The sequence below is a fragment of the Amblyomma maculatum genome, chromosome 1 (assembly GCF_055883805.1).
Source record: "Amblyomma maculatum isolate TAMU_Amacu chromosome 1, ASM5588380v1, whole genome shotgun sequence".
Taxonomy (NCBI): Eukaryota; Metazoa; Arthropoda; class Arachnida; order Ixodida; family Ixodidae; genus Amblyomma; species Amblyomma maculatum.
In genome coordinates this window covers 343,970,748-343,983,667 of record NC_139344.1, presented here as the reverse complement: position 1 = coordinate 343,983,667, position 12,920 = coordinate 343,970,748, and the positions used below count along the sequence as shown (strand labels likewise).

General features: G+C 45.3%; 1 pseudogene; it reads left to right on the top strand.

Annotated features, from left to right (window-relative positions):
- The first annotated feature begins 1,000 nt into the window (after positions 1 to 1,000).
- Positions 1,001 to 1,837, top strand: LOC146207645 (very long chain fatty acid elongase AAEL008004 pseudogene; annotated as a pseudogene).
- Positions 1,838 to 12,920: the final 11,083 nt, after the last annotated feature.

Below are 12,920 nucleotides of genomic sequence, written 5' to 3'. Positions count from 1 at the left end.
AGTAGTAAGTAGTAGTAGTAGTAGTAGTAGTAGTACCAGTAATAGTAGCATAAAGAGGAGTACAGTTACCGTGGATTGAGGACGGTACATGGCGAGAGCGGGGGAATGAGGAGCCTGAGGTGGAAAGTAGAGGTGTACTTCACGTTACAGTGCGGCTGCTTAGAGACGGTTAGTCTGAGTTTCGCTTCGTCGTCGAAGTGGTAGTAGTGTAATATTTTAATGGTGGCTTCATAATAATATATATATAAGCAAGTTGTTATGGAATTTTACAGGCGATGTATTTTGAAATGAAAATACTTTCACACATGTCTCTGAATATTGCGTTCCACAGCGGTAACTGCCCAGTAAGGTTTTTGTTATTGCCATCAACATCACTATCATAACTGGTGGTGCAAGAGTTGTGACAGAGCTAAAATATGCCCATCGCCGCGTCATAAAAACAAGCACGATGCCTTTAAGTCAGCATTATGCAATTTTAAATCTATGTTATGCCACTAATTTAAGACATTTATAACATTTACAACATTGCAAAATGCTTATATTACATAGGACCCAAACTCCTACACCAAAATTTCAACCTATCCCGCATGTCCTTGAAATGAAACAACGATAAAAGACACTGGGAGATCACGGCATCATTTGCGGTGTACTTGAAAACACGCCCAGCACTGGTCATATCGATCGCCGAGCGTGGCTGAGTTAAACCAAGGGCGATTGCGCTTAGATTGCGTGCGCTCACCCTCTTGCCCGAACAGGAGCCAAGAGCAAGGTGGCGCGTTCAATGCCGACTATAAAAAAGAAGCCTGCATTTCTGGGTCAAGCAGAAAGCTCCCTATTCCCGCCTTGAATACATTATAGTGCCTAGTTGCGAGATTGTGCCGTGTCTGCAGTCTGCGAATTTCTTCATAGCGTAGAGAGAACATCAGTGCAAGGACCGCTCGCTCAAACAGTGCTCCCAATATTCTGTGAGCTTCCTGCAAATAATCCAAACTCGACCGCAATGACGTCCATCTTAGCGTACCCTCGGGATCTGTACGAACATGTGTGGTCGTTCCGGGATCCACGGGTAGAGTCGTGGAATAGCAACATCACGAAGGGCACCTTCATCATACCGCTGGTCATCAGTTACGTGTACATAGCCAAGGTGGGCGGCCCACGGTGGATGAAAGGCCGCAAGCCGTACGACATCAAAGGGCTCATACTGGCCTTCAACGTGTTTACCGTGGTGGCAAACCTGGCCGTCATGTGGAGGATGCTTCGGCTGACGTACCTCGGTGGCGGCTACAGCTTCCTCTGCCAGGGAACCGGGAGCGCCGACAACGAGCGAGATGTGGCAATCGTGAATCTCAACTGGTGGTACCTCCTGGTTCGCGTCGCCGACTTCCTGGACACCTTCTTCTTCGTGGCACGCAAGAAGTTCTCGCACATCTCATTTCTCCACGTGTCACACCATGCTCTGATCGTGCTCAGCGGCTGGCTGTGGCTGAACTTTGGCAGCGATGGACAGACCGCGTTCGGAATTTGCCTGAACGCCTTTGTCCATGTCATTATGTACACGTACTACTTCCTCGCAGCTCTTGGCCCCAGCTTGCAGAAATACCTGTGGTGGAAGAAGTATCTGACGACCATTCAGATTGCTCAGCTCGTGGTGGTCTGCGTACACATGTCGGTGCCGCTTTTCGTTGGGTGCGGCTATCCGAGAGCACTCAGCTTGCTTTCGATGGCCCAGATCATATTAGGAGTGGTGCTTTTCACGAACTTCTACCTGAAGACCTACAAGGCTGCCGGGAAGTCCGGACCTGCGCTCAATGGGGGGCCTAAGCGGAAGGATCAGTGATGCACTTTGCGGATTCTAGTGCTGCAAACTTTTACAGTTGTGTGCACCAGCTTAGTACCGATGAGGACGCTGTGGCGTGACGATCGATGACCTGACAAAAAGTTCGCTGGTGATGTTCATGTGTTTTATCTCGCATCATGATTTATTTGTTCTTGACGGCACATCAGGCCGTACGAGTGGCCATCCACTCCACTATGTTTCAGTTTCGGTGTTCATTAATCCATCCTGTTGCTCAGACTATGCAGATCTGGCTTGTCATGTTTTGGTTTTTACCGGTGTGAAATTCATATATAAATGCAAGATGTTATAGTATTTTGGCGGTATATATGTGTCAAAGAGAGGGGCTGCATGTCGTTGCTGACTCAAATGCAGCGATGTTTGATTACTCGCTAAATGATTGCTGCCATTTGCATTTCAGGCTGGCTGGGGTTGCAGTATGTTGTAAAGTGCGTCACAATAATTGCTGGGATGGAGCTCCGCAACAGTTGATTTTTTTTTTTTTTTTTTTGCCATAAAAGTTGGCCAATCTTGGAACAGCCTTTGAAATTGGATTGAAAAATGAATAAGCGGATTGTACAGGCGCAGTGCACTGGCAAGGGCAGTGTGCGCAACGGTTGAAAAGCGGGAATATTAAAAAATGGCGGACCATACAACGCCGGAAGGGGTAGAAATTTTGAGCATAAAAAAAAAAAGATACATTTTGATTGATAGAGCGTAGACACACTGACAAAGGACAGATCCAGAAAAAACGACGACACTAGCGCTGGAATAAAGGTAAACTTAGCGCTGTTTTTTTTTTTTTTTTGTTCGTGTGTCTAAGCGCTGTCAATCAAAATGTATCAGCACCAACTAGACCGACAGCTAGTCCTATAAAAAAAAGATTGATTTTTACACTTATTCAGAGCAGTTCTACAGTACAATTTGAACTGAGAGGTACGCATGATGTGCTTAAGGTGGGAATTCAAACCCATTCATGCATTAGCTAGATTTGATGGCATGCGGTTTATTCTTCTCAAGACACAGTTACACCGAAATCGAATAGTATGTCTTACCGCTAAGGAAATGCATATCCGCGAAAACAGGCCCATTGTGTAAATGGCGGACTCATTAACAGGTCGAAAACAGCTCCACCCCTACTTCCCGGGCACGCAATAACGACCGTCCGTGCTCAGAATACAGGCGGTCATCCCAACGTTGCTGGCGCGACGTCCCGCATGCAGCAAAGCGATTCTTATCTGCGACGTCCTCGCTCCACTGACGGCTTCGGAGTCTTCGTTCTGTTGGCCAAGACCTATGCTAAGTGCAGTGACACTAGATCAGTAGATATAACGCAGTAATAGTATTCGCGATAACCGTGGCCTCGATAAGCACCTCCGAGAATAGCGAACCGTTTTCGTCGTACTGAACATTTCCTGGCTTGTTTGTCCACTGCTAAATAAAGGGGTAAACAAATAAAGTATTGAAAGTTCCCTGTGCTGTGAGCTTCGACTCGTCTATAGGAGCGGAAAATTCTGCCATTCAACTTCTCTTGTCGATGTACGAATCGGCTGGCGGCGTCCTGAAAAGAGCCGGAGGGTTTATTTACATCAGTTTTTCTCGACTTGAGAAGTGACCTGCTTGTTGTGACTGAAGATGAAGTTATACATCAGTCTGCTAAGCTTACGCGTCGTTTATGGCAGCAAAATGGAAATCAGCAAAAGTTCCTCTCCGCGCAGGCTTAAACAAAGGATTTCGAGTATGCATGATACCAACGTTTGGAGTATAACGTCTAACACATGTCGATACAGCGGACAGTTCATGAGCTAAGGGTTGGAAGTTTTAGTTTAAGCTGAAGAGTAGCAATAAAGGGACGCCAAAATAAATGTCCGAATTCGGGTTTCAACGAAAACGTGCTAGTATTCTTGAGACGTGAGTGGAAAATAGAAGGTGGTGCATTAACTAAAATGACAGAAATACAAAGAGACAATGCATATATAGAGACAATGCGGTTTCCTAATCACTCTACGTGCTATTGTATTCTTCACAGCATATTTCTATCCAATATATATTATATAATACTGTCATAGCTACATAAGAACTTACACCTCAGTCCATATCTGGCTATGAGCACGTTCTGCAGCCCAGAGAAATATTACCTTAAGTCCCGATATTTTACGCCACCATGCGTTGTACCGTCTTTGCCAAAATTAACCATGGCTGCACTATTTTCTTCTCACCCTTGTAAAAGCGCCTTCACAGCACCTATCAAATCTTAAATCACTTCATTAGTAAGTACAGCCTTCGTATTTGGCTTTTAAGATCTCTGCTTTTAACGGCGCCTTAAAGGCCCCATTACACGGCTGACACGCAAACTCCGTAATTTGGTTACTTTAAGCAAAGACTGTACCGACGAGCGGTGAATGTTTTTTGGAGACAATATTCAATAAGCCCAACTAAAAGCGTCGGCGCCATTTTGTTGAATTGCAGATCGTAGGAGAACATTCGCATGGTGCAACACCCTGCGATTATAGTCTCCGAACAATCATGATCGTCACACTTATTATCTGCGATTCACAGCTATAACTCAGAGGTTTTCCATTCAAGACGCACTATTTGTTCATGTTGTGAGTGAAGGAAAGCTGAGTAATTTATTTTGTACTTTTAGTCCTCTGCGCCTTTATCCATATTTGCGAATTTTTCAGTCATTGTAATCTGGTCAATACCTTTTTCTATGTACGGGACTTTTCCTAGCAGACCAAGATGTAAACAATATAGTACACAAGCAGTATGGTTAAGCAAGTGGACTCCCAGGTAGGACAGAGCGTTAAAGTAATGTTACGTTTCATGTTTTGTTCAAAATTTTCATATACTTACTCCTCTCAATGTTCCCTTTTCCAACGTTCCAGAAGAAGTACAATAAACGTTTGAACAATCCTTCCCTACCCTATATTAAGAACACAAATGAAACTTCCTCTAAAATGGAAAGTAACCTCATAAGGCCCCTCAATCGTCAAGGTACAGAATACTCTCATGCTTTGAGAAAACCAGCAAAGAGGATGACAAATTACACAATGCACCAAAACTAATAGATGCAATAAAAAGTCCCTTAGAAGGATAAGTTTATGCAACCATTACTGAATGATATCTTAAGGCTATGTAATAGCAGTTAATGTGTAATAAGGAAAGTTTTCTCACAAAATAAAAGTCTTGCATGCGATATATCATACACTATTTAATATATTGTTACGGTACGCAGTCACGGAGACGATGACGAAGTGCTGGGCTAGTGAAGAAAGACGACGCTGAAGCTAGGCTCTGGTTGTCCTGCGAGTGTGTGCACGACGGCGAACTGTTGCGGCTACGACGGAGTGCGCCTCGTAACAATATTCATTGAAAAGTACTATTGGCTTAAGGACAACGTTTCTCTAAAAACAACGAAGTATAATATTTTTTCCTGGTCCAAACCTTATAAGATTTAGAGCACATTGATGGAACCGTGTTCACTCCAAACGATAAACTAATGCTTACGACACAACAAATAACACATTTGCATTGACATTCGAAAAATAACATCAGCACAATGTTTCCTCCGAGAGTTAAACGATTGTTTAATATGAAACATGTAACGTTGGTTGTTAATTTTCAACGCTAGGAGAATGCTCCAATGCAACATGTACCATTACAGCAACTTGCATAATTATATAACGTTATTGTAAAGTCAGGTACTGACTGGATTGCTGCTGGCAATGACCTTCCAAACGAATTTAATAATACAAACGAATGCAAACAGCCTCGGATATGATAGGTACAGAAATTTACACAAATCACAAATATAAGCAATAGAAATAGATAAAAATGGCACGATTTTAACGTACTTTTACCGAGTGGGACATGAGAAAGGTTTTTCGCATAAATGAAAACTGATGGAGTTTACGCGCAATGCACAGTGCGAGGTTGTTGCAGTGTTGCAGTCTGCAAGCGGAGCGGTCGCCTACAGCGACATATTCGACGTTTCATACTCATTTTCCACGAGAAAATCCTGGATACGAATCTGCTCTGCTCCAGCGTTATTATTCTTTTTATGTGTCCGATCTGGCGACGTGATGTCGTCCCCCCCTCCCTTTAGCTGGATGGGCCGGTGCGGTTACGGCCGTTAGGCTTCGTCCAGTTGCAACGGCCAGCGGTCAATATGGGTGCGCGCTGGAACCCATACTGTCGAGTTGCGAATCCCCAGGGAGTTATCAGCGTACTCCCTGCGGCATTGTGAGCGTCCGCCGCCCACGTTGCATGACACAGGGGCAGGTCCGGAGGGGTCCGGACTGGACAAGTGGAATCCGGTTAAAAGCAAAACAAATTCAAAAGCCCCTCGGTGCGAAGAGCGCATCTCCCGGCCACAGACGCGTTGGTTTCCTTTGCCGAAGAGAACGGGTCCTCGCAAGGCCGCGGCTGGGGCGAACCAAGCTCAGGTTCTCGGGAACTTGCCTTTAGGCTCGAAAAGACGAAACAAAGAAAGGAGCAGCCTTTGTGATCTGTAGTAACCCCGAAACTTGCACTAGTATTCAGCGGACATAAACAGATCGGTCCAACCCGAATGGGGCCAGGTATCCCAGCCTGGCGAGCATCCGTCTAACATACTATGTTGGATAGAAAACGGTGAACGGAAACCATTGAGGGTCTACAACAGGAAGGAACCTGGGCACCGCTTCCAAGTACCTTGGAGTAGGGCCGAAAGAATCATAGTACGGCGAAAAGTCCCTCTCTAGTAGCCCTAGTATGGGGGAACTTGACTTGGAGGACGGGGAACCAAAAAGTCGATCAGCCACCTGCCTTTGGCAGCGGAGATCCGACGAACGTGATGTGGTTTGAGAATACGCTTGAAGGCCGAGGGCATTGCATTTCGACTGAGGCGAGTGCTCGCCCTCTAATGAGGCCCAGAAGGGAGCTCGACTCGATCAGGATCATTTGAGAAAACGCACGCTACCCAGATGATTCCTCAATTCCCATAACCCCTACCTTACATCGCACTTCCCTTTCCCAAGTCCTATCCCTTCCTTTTACTTCCCAGGGTAGATAACGGGGAATCTCCCGGGCCGGCTCACCGGCTGTGGGACGCTATGTAGAATTCCCCACGTTTTTTTTGGAGCCTACGGGTTCTTTCACCTACGTGTGCAAAACAAATACCAAACTCGTCCTTTGGGACCATATCTTTTATGTTCGAAAGGATTGAGCCTGCTATACCTAGTGGAACGGGCAGAGGCATATTATTCTGCGTTTCTTTTGGTTGCCTCACCATATATACTTCTAGTAACACAAAAATGTGAGCTAGTTGGTTCATCTCTTCTTGTTGTCTCTTCTTGTTCCTCGTCCCCTATCGCAGCGCCGGTAAAATATCGAACATATATACTTCATGATGATGATGTAGAGTCGTATTGTCGCAAAACGGTGCGGGCAGGGCAATTTATTTCGTATGGTCCAAACTAACAAATGTAGTGTCGTATTCACATATATGCCTGCCATGAGAGACGTGGTGAACCCAAGGAGAAAAGATCGAAGACCAGTACCCGCAAATTAGATCGCAAAATAATAATAATAATAATAATAATAATAATAATAATAATAATAATAATAATAATAATAATAATAATAATAATAAATTTGATAATAGCTCAATGTTAGCCTTAATCGGATGGCAATAAATGCAAGCAAATATCTACGTTTAAACTAAGCAGCGACAATTTTTTTTTTTTTCAAGTCACAGAGGTGAAAGAAAATGTACTCACCGGTTTCGCTTATCCCATCGCCGCACAGGGTAAGTATACCTGGCACCGCCAACGGGCCGACGCGGCAGACGCTGTTATATTTCTTCGTATGGCTGAAGAATATCCAAGGGTGGTTTCGAGGCCTCAAGCACTACACACTGCACGCTAAAAGAAAATGCACTTAACGCAATTCACACCTTAGCTTTCGTGGATACTTGATTTCGAACATTACAGTGAGTTACACTGCCCACGCCCGCCGGAAAATAGGCGCTGGTGTAGGCAGCCTGTTTCTCTTCACTACTGTACGCATGCTGCACGGACACTACTTGACTGAAAAGTGGCGTGCCTGTGTCCCTAGCAGGGAGACGGGGAGACCAGAGCGCATATCGCGCTTCGTTTCTTCGCTTTTGTAACCACTCACCGCACACAGCCAACCGCGGACTCCCGTCGGCGTCATTTAGGCCTGAAATCTAAGCCTGATCGCTCCGTTGCTTCGTCACTTGCTATGAAGAGAGGCGGACCGAAATATCCAAGCAAGTGATTCCTTAAGATGCGCTGGTCACTCGCCCATCCATTATAAGAAGCACAGTTTTGGCTGACAGAGCTTTCCGGCGTAAAACAATCACTGAACAAAATCGCATGTGAGCGCGAAACGACACTACTCACGGCAGAAAGATAACTGGCGGGCTAGGTCCCTAGGTCCTGACGTCGTGAACGTCGTTCCCTAGATGTGGCTTGATTTTTCCAGACCCAACGTTCTTCGTTGTCCGACTACAGACAGACCTCTGTCTAGGTTGCATTGCTTGAGCATGGCTTGAGCCACCGGATGGCTTCGCTGGCGCACGGCGCTATTATTTCGCGCAACAAAAGTCATAACCACCGCGACGACACTAGGGATTTTTTCTTATATACAGAGATTGTTCAAGGTATATGTACAATGGTAGCGAAGGCTGGGCCCAAAAACGGTCCAGCGCGACAGCAGCACAGCCACTTTGGGGGGGCCAAAACACTTAGATAATGAAATTCAAAAGCACAGATAAAAACGCTATAAAACAACATAAAGAAATACACATTTTAATGCCACGTTTTATAAAATAGGTAAACTATTTTAGCAAAATATTACTCCCCATTTTTAATTTTTTGCAACGTTCTTGTTACGCCCCCTGTTGATGAGTGTGCGGTGCATTTGCAGCTTGACTTTGCAGGCCTTGTTTCGGCACCCAGCCACAGTGGCCGCGGGAGCTCACGAAGCGGTTTCTTATCGCCAGTCTCGAAATGCCCCTTTTGCGAAGTTTTCGTCGTCCTTGCGCGTCGCGTCTCTGTCACCGTTTTGTAAAATTTGCACCCCGCCGCACCGCTGCGGCAGTTTTCTCGGTTTTTGTCGTTTCCTTCGACGTGCGGCCAGTGCGAAGTCTTTTTCCGTCTTTGCACGCTTCGCGCTGTTCTTTTGAAGCGCTTAGTGCTTTATTTCAAGATGAGCTTGCGGCGTGTGAAGAAACGATGCGCCGTGGCACATTGCGACAGCATGGACAGTGGCGTCGGTGTCAAGCTACACCGCTTCCCGCTGGACTTTCACAGGTGAGCTGTTGTCAGTGTCGTCTGCTACAAGGCGTCTGCTCTAGGTATGCTCCGAATGCTTTCATTGGGCTGTTTCTTCTGTTTCTGCTTGTTTGGGCTTCTGTTTCTGTAACCAGTTCGTGCGCACGTGGCTTCATTTTTTCGGTGATATTTATGTAATACACTACAGGGCACACACTTTAAGTGCTGAGCTGTGCGAAGGAGGCCCCCCAGGCCCACCATTTGTCTGATTTATGGTGAGTTTCATGCAGCCGGCTATCACCAGCGTTAACTTGATACCGGGCTCTCAGGAGCAACCACGCGCATGCCACTGACCGGAAGGCCAATTTAAAACCAATTGTGCTGCCTGACAAGTCTGAGCACAACACTGTATAGTTTTCCAACACCGCGAAGCCAATTTGACCCTCGCAACTGGTAGTATCAAAATTCAGCCACGTGTATATGCGCGGCCTTGAGGGTGCTTTAACTGAATTCACTCAGGAGTTACTGCCTGTCTTCTTATTGCTATCCTGCATATGCATGACCGTTAGGGTAACTTTAAACGCACTTCATTCTCGTCAATCTTAACCATAGAAAAGTATAGCTACCCGCATGCCATGAGGACGAGCGTACGTAACCGCACTCTTAGGCGCTGAGAGCTTGGGGCGAGCATTTACTACCATAGTTCAGATATAATGGAAATATAATGTACTGCAGTTAGCATTGACAGGAATAATGACGCATTGGCGTTTGGAGTATGCAGTATTCCTTACGGCGCAATTGTGAATAACGTGCACGTTGCATCACGTCCAGGTGCCGAGCGTGAGCGTGGGTGCTACCACAACGTCAGCCTGAAGAAGAAGACACCATGGCAGCTGCGAGACTTGCGGGGTTTTTTTTCAAGCACTTCGAACCGTCTGCGTATCTGTCGTCAAAAAAGCTGCGACCCGTGTTGATGCGCCTACTTATGTGATGTCATGTTTGCCTCAATTGAAGCAGCACTGTCTTCTATGCTTTTCAATTTCCTACCTGGCAACGTTCGTGGAACTGCAGGGCTTTTTTCTATCCGCACTGTGACCATTAAGATGAATAGCCAGCTTAAAGAAACTACTGCTTGAGCTGCCTGTGACGTGTATTTTTTGTTTGTGTGCTTTATCACTGTATTTGTTTGGTTGCTGTAATAAAGCATGAATATGAAAACCATACTTGCCGTACACTGTATTGCAAACTGTGCACTTGAGCCTGTGCTTTGTGCATCATACCTTGTACTCAAAAGTAGTAGCACCAGTATTTCCACAAAGGTTTCCCCTACGAATCATGCATGATTGCATTCTTAGCCAGCCAAGATAAGCCAGCGTCTGAAAGTGTTGCTGCCTTTCTATGCTGCCTTCTTTGCCAGTAACTTTCATTGGGTTCCGAATTGCACATTACCAAGGCCATAACTAGCAGGAACTCGAGCACATTTGACTGGAAAAGGTTGGTGCGCACTGAAAGGCAACCTTCATGAGATACCGGCTTGAAAAGGCGGGTTCTTTAAAAAGACCACTTTAAAATTCGCGCTAAAAACATACGTATGCGTGACATCATTCAACGTCACTCATACGTAGTTGCCCCCCAATATGGCGGTGCCCATGAGCCGCCATTTTTTGGACCAATGGGAGCCTATGGAACCTTCGCTACCATTGTACATATACCTTGGATTGTTAGCATCGTTAGGGAAAAAAAAAAAAGGGACTCATTGAAGATGTGGGTAAATTTAGTCGCTCAGGGGGTCATTTGTTTTTTTTCTTGTTGTAAAGAAACCGTCGCCACAGATGAAATCCAAACTTAGGACACCTGCATCATGTCTTTGATAAACCGCGAGGAAATATGACCTACCGTCTCGGCAGCCGTAACTACGGCGCTTTCACTAAACTCTCGTCACGTTCAATTCTTGCAAAACGGAAACGTGTGGAAATAGTCTACGCATTGGCGACGGCGAGGAGAAATTCATCGTGTTCCTGAAGCGCGGTCGCATGCATCGGAGGCGCTCCAAGAGCGCTTAATTCTGGAGAAAAGGCGAACAGCGCATAGTTAAGGCGTAAAAATAGCAGACACAAACAAAACGATGACGAGCTATGACAGGTCTAGTTTCCGCGCGGAGCATGCCTTTGCTATCAACAAAAATTTAAATACCAACAAAGCAACGAAATTGTGAGCACAGAAATGCAAACATTAGTTCCTTGAGATGAAATACAAACTACGATGGTTAACACTTCTAAAGACTCTTCGTACCCTGGATTGAAATTCAACCGCAGCGATACTGAAATCTTCAGCCTGAAGTCTTCATTTAATTATCGTGTCTCAGTTTGTTCGTTTCCGTTTCATTTCTTGCAAATGCTGATTAGAATGGCATAACAAAGAAAAAATAGCGGTGAAGTTGTTTACAAGTAAAGCTCACTGAAGATACGCCTGCTGCTTTAAGTAAAGCGCCGTCGGTGCGACGCCGGCACATTCTTCGCCCCTCTTGTTCATGTGACCGCAAAATATGTTCATTCACTATTGCTTGTTTTCGTGTTGCTATCTACCAGTGAAGTGGCTGTGCCATTTTTACGGGGGCGCGAAGGAACAGCACACAATGAAACAGCATGCGTGAAAACAGCTCACAAAAAGCAATTCAATGAGAAAAGAGCAGGTGGAAAAACTGCAAGACGACAAAACTGCACACGTAAAAAAAAAGAACGAAACAAAAAACACGCGTCAAAACAACTACCCAGAAAAAAAAGAAGAAAGAACATTACAGCAGTGAAACAGTGCAGGAGAACAACAACAACAACAACAGTGCACGCTGAAAAGAGGACAGTGGCAGAATAGCTGTCGGGAAAAAAAGCAAGACGGCAAAACAGCATAGCGCTGTACAGCTAGTACAGCACTGCGGGAGCGGTTAATCATCATAGTGATAATCGCAAAGGGTAAAGGACAACCTAAGCGGCACTGAAGTTTGGAGTTAAAGCATTTTTCTTCTATGTTAATTGTATGCGGGGGAACTTTACAGAGTAAAAAAATAGCCGAAAGATTGCACCGTACGGCGTCTCAACTGAAGCGGTAAGATGTATTAATACAAATCATCCTAGAAACGGAAAAAGCTAAGGTATACACGCGACCTGTAACACCGCAAGGCGTATCCTCAGTCCTCTGAGTATTCTAAATTAATTTCATGTGGTGCTAACATCCCTAAATCAAGTTGTAAGGGCGTTTTGAGTAATGACACAATCCTAATAGGTGTTCTTTAGTGAAAAGTCGCTTATATAGCCCCGCACGATGTGGGCTGCTTCGCCAATTTCCTTATTCCTGTTTCCTTCCGCCTAACCTAGTGCTCCAATGGCAACAACCGAGCTTGCTTTAGCTATACATTACATATGGCTACATTATATATGACTACCATGAGTATCATGACCATGGTTCTGGGTACAGTCCAAGCGAATTAGCCTAATTAACCATAGAGAAACGCATGTAAAGCAAATGCTAAGAAATGGAGCCTGAACATGCCTGAACACACTTCGGCGTATTTATGCCCTAATTACAGACATGTATAGGCTCAAAGCGCGTCAGGGTTTAGAATTTGTTGTTTGAAAGCTGCATGCTGCATCACCCTAAAAACTGGCTCCTGCCCAATCGGCGCCTTGCACTTTTTGGCATGCGAACCCTTTTTGGCATAGCGCCACTTTTTAGCATAGCGCCCGTGCTGTGTGTCTCACTGTGTCCCTGTCTGTTTAGCGCTATGTTGCAAGAAAACCGTCACCAACTCG